The sequence below is a fragment of the Equus przewalskii genome, chromosome 17 (assembly GCF_037783145.1).
Source record: "Equus przewalskii isolate Varuska chromosome 17, EquPr2, whole genome shotgun sequence".
In the NCBI taxonomy this organism is placed as follows: Eukaryota; Metazoa; Chordata; class Mammalia; order Perissodactyla; family Equidae; genus Equus; species Equus przewalskii.
Genome location: NC_091847.1, coordinates 9,234,332 through 9,251,038, shown reverse-complemented (window position 1 = coordinate 9,251,038; position 16,707 = coordinate 9,234,332). Strand labels below are relative to the sequence as shown.

Genomic DNA, 16,707 nt, shown 5'->3' with positions numbered 1-16,707 from the left:
GAACTGGCACACAGTCCAGTGTGCAGTGTTCATGCAGAACAACAAATGAACAAGACTGAGGCAATGATAATTATCCTAACGTTACATCAGGCAGTGATAATTATGATTCCTTGCACCTGCCTGCCCTGCGTTTTGCAGCTAATAAAAACTGCAGGCTTTTCTGTTCAGCTTTGAATCCAATGCTTCAAAACTGAAGGAATCAAAATTTGCCAAACAATCGCACAATACACAAACTGTTCTTGCAAGGGAATGAAGACTCGAAAATATTCAAGGAAATAATTTTAAAATTTTTTATAAAGAGAACATTGGTTTGTGTACAGTTTTTAAAAAATATGCGATAGTATAAAGAACTTTAAAATAACGACTTTGTGAGCTAAAGAGGATTAGCTATCACACTTTGGAAGTAGAGGGGAGTAACTGCAGGGGAGTAACTGCAGTGGAGAAAGGTGGCTGCAGCCAGAAGATCAAGGTCAACATCAACAGTCAGAAATCATGTTAATAGTACGTATGCTTGATATGACTTGATGAAAATAGCACTTGACATCTGTGATCATCCTCCTCAAAACCGCAGTCTAATCATGAGAAAAACATCAAATTCCAAAAGAGGGACATCTTACAAAATACCTCCCAGTACTCCTCAAAACCATCAAAGTCATCCAAAACAAGGAAAGTTGAGAAACTGTCACAGCCAACAGGACCCTAGCAAGACATGACAATTAAACGTAATGTGGTATGCTGGATGAGATCCTGGAACAGATGAAGGACATAAAAACTAATGAAACCTGAATAAACTATGGACTGCAGTTAATAATAATGTATCAATATTAGTTTATTAACTACAACAAATATACCATACTAATGTTAAATGTTAATAATAGGGAGATTGAGATACATGGGGACTCTCTGTACTATCTTCACAATTTTTCTGTAAATCCAAAACTGTTCTAAAAATTAAAGTTTAGTTTTTAAAAAGAGCAGCCTAAGAGCCAGCCCAGTGGCACAGTGGTTAGGTTCACACACTACGCTTTGGCAGCCCAGGGTTCACCAGTTCGGATCTCGGGTGCGGACATGGCACCACTTGTCAAGCCATGCTATGGCAGCATCCCTCATATAAAGTACAGGAAGATGGGCACGGATGTTAGCTCAGGGCCAGTCTTCCTCAGCAAAAAGAGTAAGGTTGGCGGCAGATGTTAGTTCAGGGCTAATCTTCCTCAAAAAAAGAAAAATTAATTAATAAAAAAAAAAATAAGTAAAAATAGCAATTGGTTAAAAAGACAAAAGAGCAGCCTATCAATTCACTGGAACTGGCTTTTCTATGATGAAATCCTAAGCATTGACACGGCTGCACTACTGGCTGGAGCTGGCAGTGTCATTAAAGTAATATTAATGGCACTGCCTTCAGTTCTCACCACATCCCTTCACAATTCATTCAAGAGTAACATGCAAGAGGACTACTGCATTTTCAGATACGACAGCCCATGGCAGTTAACCGACCTGTGGAATTTGAGGAAACACAGACTTTAAAGTTTTTCCAGGATGGAGGTTTACTTGGTAGGTCTGACCAGAGCAGGCCTAGCTAAATCCTAGACAGCCAAGTTTCAAACAGTCTCGCCCAGATAAACGGGGGAGTCCAGAGACAATCCAAGCAGACGAGGCTGGCAGATGCAGCTAAACCCCTCAGAAACAGGGCAGGAGAGGCCCAGCACGCCGGCAGGAGAGGACAGAACACAGTCCTAGGTACCTGCACAGCAGAGTAAACAACTGGACTCGGGAAGGAAGCAGAGGGATTCAGACACAGTTGTCTAGTTCACTCTCAGTCACAGCCCCAGGAGGCGAGGGAGGCAATGGTCACCCAGGAATGTTCATCTTCACAGCTCAGGCCCTTCTCCCATGTTTGCATTTCTCGCCTGAAGAAGGGGACAAATGAATAAGGTCACTGCGTAGAAGCCCACCCAAATTATTGGCTGGGAAGCCTCCATGCCTGTTTCCTCCCCTGTAAAATGGGGAAACAGTAACAGCCACCTGGGAGTTGCTGTGTGTATGTGAAGTGCCTGAAAGAGTGCATGGTAAGGGCCAGACTACACACGTGCTGGCTACTGTCACTGCCATTACCATGGGCAACAGATATCGACCAGTGATCAGCAGAGGCCTGTAATTCCTGAGGACAAGGTACTGGGCTGGCAGAGAAGGCTTCCCAGAAAGGATTATACTACGTGAGGCTAAGTATGGAAAAACTAGCCTCCCACCAAAGGAAGAGAAGACAAGACTTCCAAGCAGAGGGAAGAGCACAGGCAGAAGTGGGAGGAGTGAAAGAGCCACCAGTGATGGGGGGCTGGGGGGGGGGGGGTCGTCGGAAGGGAGGCAGCTCCCAAAGGGCCTCAGATGCCTTGAACGTGTTGAAGACAGTGGAGGAGCCATTGCAGAGCTGTAATGGTAAAGGGGGAGGGACAGGAGCTGGAGCTTTTAGACAGGGCGAGGTGACCACCTCGGGGAGGATGGCCTGGGAGGGTCAGGCTCACACTGAGCAGTTACTGCCTTTAGTTTTCACTATGCCATTAACTCTGCATTACCCTTGAGCACCTCCTCCAACATTCTATTTAATGTTCTGGGTTTAGACTTGTTTCCCCAGCTAAACTCCTTGAATGTAAAGAATACTATACCTTGTATTTCCTCCAAATTTCCATAATATATAGCACAATACTGGGCATATGGTAGGTGATCAATAAACCTCTACTTTATTGACTAGTAATGAATTCACTTGGAATAAATAGGTTTTGAAGTCTAATACTTCCTTTATCCTACAACTTTAAAAAGATGCTTTTAAACAGAGGCAATAATAGCTAAGTAACTCAGACCAACCCTCATGCTGAAAACAACTAAAAATGCTGGATATAATAAAAAAGAACATTTGCTTGGAAACATCAGGGAACTAAGAAAGCACAGAAGAATTACCAGGTCACAAAACATAAGAAAACTAAGATCCAGAGAAATGAGCCTGCAGCAAATGGTCCACTTTTGCCTCAAGGCCATTTATACACCGGGAAAGAGCAACCAAGACCCTCAGAATTACTTTTGATAACCAACTGGGTCTAGAAGAACAAACCTTGGCTTCCAAAGCCCTCAAAGACTGATAGCCCAATAACCGCCTATAACTTCGGCTGGAAATCCAAATAGCTATAGCTTAGGAGAGTGAACTGAAAATAAAACAGCCTTCAAATGACCACAGACCAGTTTCCAAGAATCTGGGTGGCCCAGAAAAATACCAATCCCCAAGATCAGAGAGAAGTGACCTTAGACTGCTGGTGCCCTAAGCCCCTGGCAGATAAAAAGACAAATCATTTCTGGATGGAGAATCCTCAAATTACTTATGTAAACAATTTTCAAATACAATGTGCAAAACACAACCAAAGCTAACCAGGCACACAGGACAACTATGAAAGAAAAACTAGCAGAAACAAAGACCTACATGAACTATGTGTATGAGACTAATTAGAAACAGATGTTAAAATAGTTCTTACTATACATAAGAAGATAAAACACATGATTAAAACTTTGGGGAGAGAAATGACGATTTTGAAAAGTGACACAGATTTTTAAAAGAATCAAATAATACAATATCCAAAATTAAGTACAATGGATGGGCTTAAAAGCATATAGATAAACAGAGAATTAAACAGGAAACTAAGTCTGAAGAAAAAAATCCAGAATGAAGCACAGATACACAAAAGGACAAAAAATTCACAAGACTAGGAAAGAGTCAAGGACAGAGAGAGAAGAACTAACCCAAGTGTAAAAGTTCAAGTTCATAAAGAATTCAAAAAGAAGAGGTCAGAGAGAGTAGGTAAAACACAATACCTGGAACCTCTTTGGATCACTATTACTAAAAAGCGAAAAAAAACCCCAGAAAATAACAAGTGTTGGTGAGGATGTAGAGAAAATGGAACTCTTGTGCACTGCTAAAACGTAAAATGGTGTAGTCACTGTGGGAAATGGTATGGGGGTTCCTCAAAAAGTTAAACACAGAATTACCATATCCAGCAATTCCACACCTGGGTATATACCCAAAAGAAGTGAAAGCAGGGATTCCAACAAGATACTTGCACACCCATGTTCCTAGCAGCATTATTCACAACAGCCAAAATGTGGAAAGAGCCAAATTTTGACCCAAGTGTCAAATCAAGCATCATACTAAATGATGAAATGCTGAAAGCTTTCCCTTTGATATGGGGAACAAGACTAAACTATCCACTCTACAATTTCTTTTCAATATTGTACCTGAGGTCCTACCTAAAGCTTTATGGTAAGAAAAAAAATCAAGGGTATAAAACTAACAAAGAAGTAAAACTGTCATTATTAATGAAAAATATAACTACAAGGAAAAATCTAGAAGATCTACAGGTGTATTATAAAATTAATAAGTGAGTTTAGCAAGACTTTATAAAGTCAACATATAAAAAAATCAATTATGTTTCTGTACCAACAAGACAAAAAGGAAATTTTGTGTCCAGTTTTAATTGTGTAAAAATAAATACCTTGGAATAAATCTAGCCAAAATAAATCTCTACCAAAAAAGGTATAAAACAATTTAAAAAAATTAAAAATTACTAAAACGGAGAGAGAAACTAGAAATTAGAATACTTAGTATTGCAAAATTTTCATTTTTCCCAAATTGAACTACACATTCAATAAAATTGCACTCAAAATCCCAATTATAATTTTTTTTTAGGAACTTCACAGGTTGATTCCAAAATCTATGTGGAAATGCAATGGTGAGACACAGGTGATATAACTTGCTCCCACTGGGTATCTAGATTTATTATAAAACAGCACTGATTAAGGCAATGTGCTGTCAGTTCAAGGAAAGACAAATATATCAACAAAACAGAATAAAGAAACAGACTCACGCAAATATGGGTACCTTCTTTGTGACAAAGTAGGCACTACAGAGCAGTGAGAACACAGCCATGCTTTTAGACAAATGCCCCTGCTCAACTGAATATCTATACAGAATAAAAAAGAAACTGGGGGCTGACTCCATGGCCTAGTGGTTAAGTTCGGTGCACTCTGCTTCGGGAGCCCGGGTTCACAGGTTCAGACCCTGGGCATGGACCTACACCACTTGTCAGGCATGCTGTGGCAGCGACTCACATACAAAACAGAGGAAGACTAGAACAGACGTTAGCTCAGGGCCAATCTTCCTCACTGAAAGAAAACAAACAAAAACTGACTCCTATCTCACACCATACACAAAAATGAATTCCTGGTGATAGATATAAGTGTGGAAAGCAAAAGCAATAAAGCTTTTAGAAAACGACACAGGAAATAGCTTCATAACCCCAGGGAAAATATCAGGGCACAATACACACAAACCATAAAGGAAAAGATTGACAAATTGAACCATATTAAAATCAAGAACTTTGGCATATCAAAACACCACAAGAAAGTAAAAGACAAATCATGTTGGAAGAGGATATTTATGTAACAAATAAGCAACAACAGACTTGGTTCTAAAATCTATATAGATCTTCTACAAACCAATCAAGAGGCAACCCAGTAGAAAAATGGACAAAATACTTGAATAGGCACTTTGCTAAAGATACCAATGGTCATATAAAAAATTGTTCAACCTCCAATAACCATCATAGAAACACAAATTGAAATTATAATGAGACACTACTACACACTCCCTAGAATGGCTAAAATTAAAGACCAACAAGACGAAGTGTTGACAAGAACATGGTACCAGAAAATTCTCATGTATGCTGGTTGGAATGTAAATCGGTAGAACCAACCCTATAGAAAACATCCTGGCATTATCTACCAACTTTAATGCATATGCAGCAACTCACATATGCAGCAATTCCACTGCTAGGAGTATGCCAAAGAGAAATTCACGCCCACTCACAACAGGTGAGACGTACAGACATGCCCAGAGCAGCACCATTCATAATTGCCCAAAATCCACACGTCCGTCCACTGTACAATGTATAAGCTCTGGTTTTCATACCAAGGAATACATTTAGCAATGAAAATAAATGAATCAAAGCTACACTTAACACTACAGATAAATCTCACAATAACAAGTGGAAAGGCCAGATACAAAGTATATACACATTCGTATGAGGCTCAAATACAAGCAAACACAAGCTATAACTTTAAGGTGTATATTCAGATGATAAAACTAAAAAGAAAAGCAAGAAAGTGATTACCATAAAGTCAGGAGAGTGATTTCTTTGGGGAGTGGGGCAATATTCTGTTTCTTATGCTGAGTAGCAATTAAACAGCTGTTAGCTTTATAATGACTCATTAAACTGTGCCTTTGTGTTTTATGCACTTTCTACATATAGTTCACAATTTTTTTTTTTGAGGAAGATTAGCCCTGAGCTAACATCTGCCACCAATCCTCCTCTTTTTGCTGAGGAAGACTGGCCCTGAGCTAACATCCAAGCCCATCTTCCCCTACTTTATATGTGGAATGCCTACCACAGCATGGCTTGACAAGCAGTGTAGGTCTGCACCCAGGATCCAAACCCATGAACCCCAGGCCACTGAAGCAGAAGGTGCGAACTTAACCACTGTGCCACCAGGCTGGCCCTAGTTCAGAATTTTTTAAGTTCTAAAAACTGGAAAAGTAGGAGCCAGCCAGAAGCATAGTGGTTAAGTTCACATGCTCCACTTTGGTGGCCCGGGTTTGCAGGTTTGGATCCCAAGCATGAACCTATACCACTCATCAAGCCATGCTGTGGTGGCAACCCACATACAAAACAGAGGAAGATGGGCACAGATGTTAGCTCAGGGACAATCTTCCTCAAGCAAAAAGAGGAAGATTGGCAACAGATGTTGGCTCAGGGCCAATCTTCCTCACCCACAAACAAAAAAAAAAACTAGAAAAGTGGAAGCGATCCTGGACCACTTGGTCTGTAAGTCTGTGACAAGTGGCTTAGACCTTGTCTCTGCCTTACGTAATTCCAAACCACTAGTAAAAGTACCAAAATGGAACCCACCATAGTTCTCTTTCCAGAGCATGACATCTGCTCACCAATTAAAGAAACAAATACTAAATCCTTTTCCCCAAAAAATGCCCATAAGGGATAAGATAGGTCGGAAGAACAATTCATTTCTTAAGCTTCGGAAGACTGGATTGGCTAGAGTAAAAATAACACTTTGTACTCATATTTCACTTTATTGTTTTCAAGGCAATTTTGGATGAATGTGAATAATCTCACAAATAACCTGAGATGTAGACCATATTATCCTTATTTTGCAAATGAGGAAAATAAAGACCAAAGAGGTAAAGAGACTTACTAAACATCATGAAGTGTGGACAGTAACCAAACTGGAAACCAGCCCAAGCCTCTTGACTTCATCAAGGCTGTTTTCAGCAAAACAAAATCCAAAACTCCACATTCTTAAGTCTTTTTCATCTCTCTCCAGCGAGTTTAAGACCTTGAGCAAGGCACAATACTTCTCTGCCAATACCAGTTACCACTCAAGTCAGCCTCAGCTCCAAACTCTGATGCTCTGACAACGCCCAGTATAGCAAAGAGTACGAGGGCTTCGTAAGTACACGTCTGGGGGGTAATCCCAGGTCTACTGTCCCTGAGCTGTTCAGTCACCAAGCTCCAAAAGCCCCATCGATAAAATCAGAATAATAATACATTTACCTTAAAGAAATCACACAAGGGCTAAGAGTTTTGACAAAGCACCTGGGATATAGTAGGCACTCAATAAGCTGTTGTTCCCTTCTTTACAAGAGCACCACTTAAAAAAAAAAACGGACACGGCATACCGAGGGGAGAGAGGAACAATCAGAGTGGGCATAAACCCAAGAAGAAAGTAAGGTGGCCCAAAACCCATCACCCAAGAATAACCCTGTTACTATTTGGATGACTATCCCTCAAGACATCTCTGCACATGTGCATATGAATTTTATGTGAATATGAATTTTACGTAAACAGGTCATTACATACATACTGTTGGAGGTTTTTTCACTCAATATGCCACAGAAATCTTCCCAAATCAATAAATATAGATCTATATCCCCATTTTCAGTGGCTGTATGAGATCCTACTGTATCCAGGTGTCATAATTACCGAACTAATCCTCCAAATCCATACTGACACTCAGGTTTGGTTAGAATTTTTCACTATTTTAAACAATACTGTGACGGGTACACACTTCCACAGCTGTGCTGGTAGCTCCTTAGGACAAATTCTGCAAAGGACAATTGCTGGGTCGGAAAGAACACACTGCCATGTTATTAGCTCTATCTTTAACATAATGTACTCGGTGCCCCATGGGGCCACATGCTGCTGACTTCTATACATTTTTAGTTATTTTAAAAGACTCTAAGTTGCAACGTTACTAAATAAGGAGGAAATTAACTAGCGCTCTACACTGCACTCACCTTTCATTCCAAGAATAAGAGCATAATACAAATGCCAAAAAATGTGTGAGCAAGGCAGTGACTCTGTGTATACTACACTCATGCGTGTGGGACGGGAGAACCATTCACCCGCACTTGTCCTTCAAAGCAGTCACCAAGAGAATCCTGGGACACGCATCCCAATAACAACGCCACTAGGCAGCCTACTTTTTAAATCTCTCTTCTGGAATGGCCTCCAGAGACAGTTTATGAGCCACAAAAGTCTGTTAAAATAGAAGTAATTAATATTAGATTAATAGGATTAACAAAATTATAGGCTTGTTACCTGTTGTTGCCCATATACAAGAATTTAGAAAGGAATTTAGGGTCGTCATGCCATGACACTGATGAAGATCAAGCCTGCCCCAGGGAAAGAAGTCCAAGGCGTCCTGCCCTACATACTGATCTATATCATCCTCCAGGAAGCACAGGACATCCTGACTTAATCCAATCTGATTCTTATCTAAAGTTATAGGACCACCCAATAACCAGACCCCACCTGCACTGATACCATTTTAATGAATTTTTTCATGATCTTTCCTTTGTCTTGTAAAGAAATAACTCACATACTGATGCCTTATAAATTTAGCTCTAACCCTCAACACACTGCAGCTCTTTACTGCCCATGGGTCCTGTCCCCATGCTACTCCATGCTGTTCTCTGAAAAAAAGAGCACTACTGTCAGACCTTGAGAGTCCAAGAAATCTTTCTTTCAACTCCTCAACTCACCGAGCCCGCATCAACACCACTTCATTTTACACATGAGCAGCAACAAGCCAAGTGAGGCTAGGAGGCAAGGTCTGAATAGTTAGAGGCAGAGTCAGGAACCTTTGTTTAAAGATCTAGACCAGCCCAATACAACTTTCAGCAATGACAGAAATATAGTACATGTGTACTGTCCAACACAGTAGCCACTAGCCACATCTGGCTACTGAGAAATTAAAATGTGGCTAGTGTGAATAGGAAACAGAAGTTTAAATTTTACTTACAACGTTAAATTACTTAATCCCACTTTAAACAGCCATGTAAGGCTCATGGCTACCATGTTGGACAGCACAGCTCTAGACCAAGGGTTGTAAACTTAAGCAGAAAGACCTGAGGCCAGCCGTGTGAGGGGAACCTGGACACCTCTTAAAGTTCTGGTCACTTGACATCATGTGAGAATTAAGGCCACTGAGGCCAGATCTCTAGATTTTAAACACTGGCAACTTACGGAAAGAATTTCAAAGGACTGAGAAGCCCAGAGAAAACACACTGTGGGTTGAATCCAAAGACCCCTCAATCTGCAATCTCTCTCATCTAGATACATCTTAATTTTTTTTCCTGCTTTTTCTCCCCAAACCCCCCCAGTACATAGTTGTATATTTTAGTTGTGGGTCCTTCTAATTGCGGCATGTGGGATGCTGCCTCAGCATGGCCTGACGAGCGGTGCCATGTCCGCGCCCAGGATCCAAACTGGTGAAACCCTGGGCCGCCGAAGCAGAGCGGGTGAACTTAACCACTCGGCCACAGGGCTGGCCCCTAGATCCATCTTATAAACATGAGGTCAGACACCAAAACATTCACAGTTGTCCAAAAGATTAAACAAGGATCCAAGTTTCCCATACAGGCTTTTAAAATTCTCCCTAGTATGCTTCTAAGCTGACCTGCCCGCTTCTCTCTTCCAGCAACTCGCAGCCAGCCAGCAAAAGCTCATAACTCTTCCTCCTGCCCCAGAGTCTCCCCACTGCCCGCTCCTCCAAGGGCCAGGTCCTAATCCTTCCAAGAGACCTTTCCAGCTAGCCCAGTCCAGGAGATCTTCCAGCCTCTGGATTCCACCTGGGCCAAGGCCTGTACCTCTTTCTAGATCCTTTACACTCAAACCACGCATCTCTCCAAAAAGACCACAAACTACTTAAAGCAGGGCAATTCCTTATACAGCCTTTCTCATTCCCACTCGCTTCCCCAGAGACAGCAAAGGGGTGGGTGTGTGGGGGAGGGTGGAGGCATGCGGAAATTAACTGTTACTTTGCCTATATTGTCTTTATTATCTTATTTAATCCTCACAACAATACCTTGCGCCAAATACCACAACTATAAATACCCCTACTTTACAGGCAACTGGGCAATGTCATGCAGCTATTAAGTAGCTCAAATAATATTCATTAATCCATTAGTCTTAGAGAAGGGCAAACCAAGAACACTAAATTTGTAATGACACCCGCAAAGTCAAAATCACTCTCATGTGTGATTATCTTATCCCAGAGAAACATCCGCCCACTGGCTGTATTTCCAGCAAAAAGTGGGTATTATACATAATAACCAAAAAGTGGTAATAATCCAAATATCCATCAACTGATGAATGGGTGAACAAAACGTGGTATGTCCATGCAATTAAATACCACTCAACAAAAAAGAGGAACAAACTACTGATACATCCTATAATACAGATGAATGCTGAAAACATGATACCAAGTAAAAGACTAATAAAAGACTACATATTGTATCATTCCATTTATATGAAATGTCCAGAAAAGGCAAATCTATGAAGACAAAAAATTGATAAATGGTTGCCTACAGCTGGGAATGACAATGGGCACTGACTGCCAATGGGCATGAGGGATCTTTTTAGAGTGATGGAGCAATGATCTAAAACTGGATTGTGATGATGGCTGTACAATTCTGTAAATTACTAAAAAAGAACTGAATTGTACACTTTAACAGGTAAATTTTATGATACGTAAGTTATATCTCAATACAGCTGTAAAAAAAAAAATCTGGTACTAGGCTTAAAAGAACTCTGATCTTTCTGGTGATGGCATTATGGAAGAATTCATTATACCTGCCAAAGGCAGGTAATTGATTATTTATCTATCCAGAAATATTGCCTGTTGTAGAAGGAAGCAAGGCCAAGGGATCAGGTTGGGAGCTGAGTTGTGGGGTGGGGAGCGACACAGCCTGTGCAGACCAGAAGTCCCAACAGTACTCCTGAGAACTCTCTGAAGAGCTCACAGCATACACAAACCTCAACAATTCTCTGAGGCCCATGAACCACCCAGTTTTTCTGAACGTGCTGAGCTCTTATATGTTCCCCTGCCTGAAACATTTTGCTTTCCCTCTTCTGTCTGCTCTTGTTCCTCTTTTGAGGCTCACTTTAAGTATCATCAACTCCAGTGCCCTCCCACCTATATCCACTAGCCCAAGACAGAAAGTTACATTTCCAGCACACTCACTCTACGCTACTCTTCTAGCAGTCAGACATGGTTGTGACCTCTGGTTTTTTAAACCATCTGTTTCTCTAGTGAGTCTCCTAAAGGCAGGTTCCATATTTTATTCATCTCTGTGTCATCAGCATCAACCAAAATGCTAGCAAATTTGCGGGACGTGGATAGAGAGTGGCTGGGTAAGACAGACGGATAGTAATGTCAGTAACATGAACTAAGCATTCCAATTAACAATCACAAATACAATGACTGTCATCAAGACATTATCACTTTACGCTGGTTGTATCCTAGCTTCCACACGCTTGTACCTCCCTCCCTTCCATCTATTTCGTTTTGAAAGTTAAGTCATATCATGTCACTCCTCTGTTTAAAATCCTCCAATGGCTCCCCATCGTGGGGAAGGGCTGGTCTTCACAACGGCCTACAAGTCCTCACAACCAGATCTCCCGTTCCCTTTCTGAGCCGACTATTGCCTCTCTCCTTCCACTAGCCTCTTGGCTGTTCCTCAAACATGCCAGACATGCTCCCCTCCTTGTATGTGATGCTCTCTGCCTGCTCTTCCCCAAGATAGCCGCCTAGCTTGCCCTAAGCATCTTATTCAAGTCTTTGTTTAAATGTCATCTTCTGGGGCCGGCCCCAGGGCCAAGTGGTTAAGTTCGTGCACTCCGCTTCTGTGGCCCAGGGTTTCGCCGGTTCGGATCCTGGGCACAGACATGGCACTGCTCATCAAGCCATGCTGAGGCAGCGTCCCACATGCCACAACTAGAAGGACTCACAGCTAAAATATACAACTATGTACCCAGGGGCTTTGGACAGAAAAAGGAAAAAATAAAATCTTTAAATGTCATCTTCTCAGCCGGGCCTGCTCAGACCACTCTGAGTACTGTGGGCACGTACATACACATACTCCCTCCACCTACTCCACTTTATTTTTCTCCAAAGCACTATCACTCCTCAATATTTTTTAAATTTATTTATTAAGTTTTTACTTATTCTTATTTTTCCTCCTTCTCCTGAAAGCCCCCCAATACACAGTAGTTTATTTCAGTTGTGGATTCTTCTAGTTGTGGCATGTGGGACACTGGCTAAGCATGGCTTGATGAGCAGTGCCAGGTCCGTGCCCAGGATCTGAACCGGCGAAACCCTGGGCCACAGAAGTGGAGCGCGTGAACTTAACCACTCAGCCATGGAGCTGGCCCCAACTTCCCAATATTATAAAATCCACTCAGCCAATTTGCTTACAGGTTCTTTCCCCCAAGTAGAACATAAGCTCCACGAAGAAAGGAATTTTTATCTAATTATTCCTTGCCATAGTCCAGAATCTTATCTGTTGAATCAATGAATGAATCTCATTGATATCCTTTATTGCTCACTTGGAAAAGCGTCTTTCCCCTGAATTCAAAATTAAGTTGCAAATAAACAAATAACTTCTGACAATTACAACTCACTCCTTCTATACTTCTTTATGGTCAAAAAGTTAAGTCAAAATATAAATAAGCAGAAACTAGTAAAAACTAGAGCATCATGAACGTGGTGGTACCAGGTAAGAAGTCCTGCACAAGGTCATGAGACCTGGACTCTAGCTCTGCCACCGAATGACTGAAGGGGCTTCACTTCTACTCTCCGGGTCCCCTTCCACCGATGAAAACTAGTGGTCTCTGAGGCCCTGCAGGCTCTGTGGTTTGCATTCTGTTCTTCATTCACCCTGTTCTGCAGTGGTGCCCGCTGGGGACGCTGTCGATCCCAGCTGCTGGACCTGGCCCTAGGGTACTACTTCTGCCTTTCTCAAGAGTATGTGATGGAACTCACTCCCGCCTGGTTACCAGTTCAGATGATAAATTCTGTTTGCGCCTGTCTCACTGGGTTGATAGCTTAAAGCACTGACCTACAAACTTTTTTGATTGCACACCTCTTGTAGAATATATTTATTAACAACCGTAAAATCTGGGGCCAGCCCGCTGGGGCAGCAGATAAGTACGCACGTTCCACTTTGGCAGCCCGGGGTCTGCTGGTTCGGATCCTGGGTGCGGACATGGCACCGCTTGGCAAGTCATGCTGTGGTAGGCGTCTCACATATAAAGTAGAGGAAGATGGGCACAGATGTTAGCTCAGGGCCAGTCTTCCTCAGCAAAAAGAAAGGGATTGGGGGCAGATGTTAGCTCAGGGCTAATCTACCTCAAAAAAATTTTTTTTTTAAAATAATCATACAATCTACTGTTATACAGATATGCTGTAAAATTATAAAACACAGGCAAAATAGGATACTTTTAAAGAATAAAATTGAGTCTATTTAACAGGAACTATGATAAGTTTTTACTGCTGTCCAGTGGCCTGCCCTGCCCCCCCCCCCCCCCACGAAGACCACTAATCTACAAGGTGAAGGCAGCATCAACTATGCAGAGTTCTACTTCACCTCAACAGGAAATGAGGGAACGACAGAACAGAAAGAAATCCTCCAGGGTCCTACTTCCTAGGAAGCATCTCACTGCCGATCAGGGGAAAAGTGACAATTAAAATGATATATTCCCAAGCCCCTCAGACTCCAAATTATGAAGAATTCCAGATTCTGAAATTCTGTCACACTGTGCTCAGAATGTTTCATACGGACAATCTTGCAAACCAAAGCTTTCAACATAGCCTGGGTACCTTAAAACATTTATGAAAAATCAATCCTCTGAACCGCACCAATCAGCAAAACTACTGCAGAGAGTAGTAGGCAGCCGCTGTTCGTCTGAGCTCAAGGAGAAAGCTTCAGGGTCACTGTAATGGAGGGAGGCAAGGTGGACTACACCTGGTGAGAAACCACACAGCTCAAGAGAAGCCCAGCAGAATGCTCAATCTTCAGACACTCAGTTTTTGTGGGGGTGGTCCAAGCAGACAGAGGATAGGCTTTGGAGTGACAGAAAACTGGTGTTCAAAACATGGTGCTATCATACTCACTAGCTATGAGATCTCAAGAAAGTGAACGTCTCAATGTCCATGTATTTGTCTCTAAAATGGGATACCTAATATTCCCTTTCTGCAGAAAACTAGGAAAATTACTGAAGTAATCCATTTAAACTACCTGGCACAGTGAATGACACATAGTAAACATGGCCTTGTCCTCTCCTTTATTCCTAGGTAAAAAAATCAAATTCAAGAGTATTTACAAACACTGTGCTAAGTGAAATAAGCCAGACACAAAAGGACACATACTGCATGATTCCACTTATATGGGTACCTAGAATAGACAAATTCTTAGAGTAGGAAAGTAGAATCATGCTGACCAGCACTACTGGTGGAAGAAGGAAACGGGAAGTTACTGTTTAATGGATGCAGTTTCAATTTGGGATGATGAAAGAGTTCTGGAGATGAATAATGGTGATGGTTGCGCAACTCTGTAATACACTTAATGCTTAAATTGTACACTTATAAATGGTTAAAATGGTAAATTTTATGTTATGCATATTAACACAATAAAAAAAATTTAAGAGACTATTTGCAGGGTAAATCAAGGGACAAATAAAAACTGACAAAGGCCAATCTTAGAAGGCCTATAGGAATGTAAGCTGCAAAGTGTTTCAGCACAGTCTGTAGTATTTCCATTTCCCTTCTGGAATTGTTTCCTCACTACACAGCTGGGTCCAAAATAACACTGTCACTATGGGTGAGATGGCTATGCTCCCCTTTGTCAAGCAGGAAGAAACCACTTCTCCTTTCCACCCTGTGAGAGTGATACTCTGCTCAGCAACCTAGAAGCTTTGAGAAGTGGATGATTCCCAAGTCGTTTTAAAAGCTAGCACAACTCTGCTACAAATACGGGCAAGGATCAAACGTAAAATTAATGAAACTGTTATCTAATTTCACTTATAAACACAGACGATAATAATCCAAAATAGCAGCAAATCAAATCCAGCATGTTAATCAAAGAACAACACAGCATGATGGCTTCAGGTTATTCTAGGAATTAGGAAGTCTACATGACCATCTCAAAAGATACAAGGTCATTTGAAAAACACCAGAGTCTGGAAAGAAACAAAGTTGAGAGCATGGTAAAAACTCAGAACTTCACCCTGAGGTGTTGATGAGCCACTGAAAGTGTGGAAGAAAGACAAGGATGGAATGGAAGGACAGGGACGAGGGTAGGGGAATGTGAAATAATTATATCTGCAGTTTTGAAAGATCATTTTTGCAATGATGAGGAGGATGAACTGGAGACAGGGAGAACTCTGGGCATAATGAAGGCAGAGGAGACTCCAGGTTTCTGAGCTGAGCAACAAAGTTGATGGTCGTGTCATACCCTGAGATGGGGCATGCAGCATTGGGAGCAAGTCTGTGTGACAAGAGGAGTTGAATTCATTTGTGACATGTTGAGCTTTGTGGCCTTACGGGATATCAAAATAGAAATAACCTGTAGGCAGATGTCTGCTATCTGAAGTCCAGAAGAGAAGTCTGGGATGCAGAAGTCAGTCTAGGAATCATAAATGTGAATGAATTTCCCCAGTGAGGACATGCAGCATGCAAAGAGGGAAGACTAAGGATGGAATCCTGGTGAACTCCAATATGTGCAAGGGCTGGAGGAGGAGGTATCCATGAAGTAGATGAAAAATAGTTGCTACAAGAAAAGAACAACTAATGGAGGTTAAAAGCCAGTTAAGAAGAGAACTTCCCAAACGGGGGCTTAATCAAGTAAGAAGTCAAAGAAGATCAAGATGGAAAGGACTCTGGACTTGGCAATTCATAAGTGCATATGCAATTTCACGGAAGAAGCCAGACTGATATGGAATGAAGAGTAGCTGGGATGTTAGGTGGAGACTGAATGCAGGAAACTCAAAGTGGAAGGCAAAACTTACTAATGCAGCCTGAAAACTCGGGGAGAGGGGGGAGAAAGGTAGGTGGTGGTTGTTTCTTTTACAGTGGAGACACATGAGCATATTTTATAGACTGAAAGAAAACAACCACTGGGAAGGAGGAAATTACAAATGTAAGAAAACGTGTTTATAATTGATAGATGTAGGGTACACCATGGAGAAGATGGCAGAGAAGGAGTTGTGAGAATGCTAGAATGTGGTGGCCAAAGTCTGATCACTCAAGGACTGC

At 41.6% G+C, this 16,707-nt stretch overlaps 1 protein-coding gene across 49 annotated transcripts in view; it reads right to left on the bottom strand.

The window, feature by feature from the left end:
- Nucleotides 1–16,707, bottom strand: part of CLASP1 (cytoplasmic linker associated protein 1) — a 258,954-nt gene that overhangs the window by 171,514 nt on the left and 70,733 nt on the right. The window lies entirely within an intron of this gene.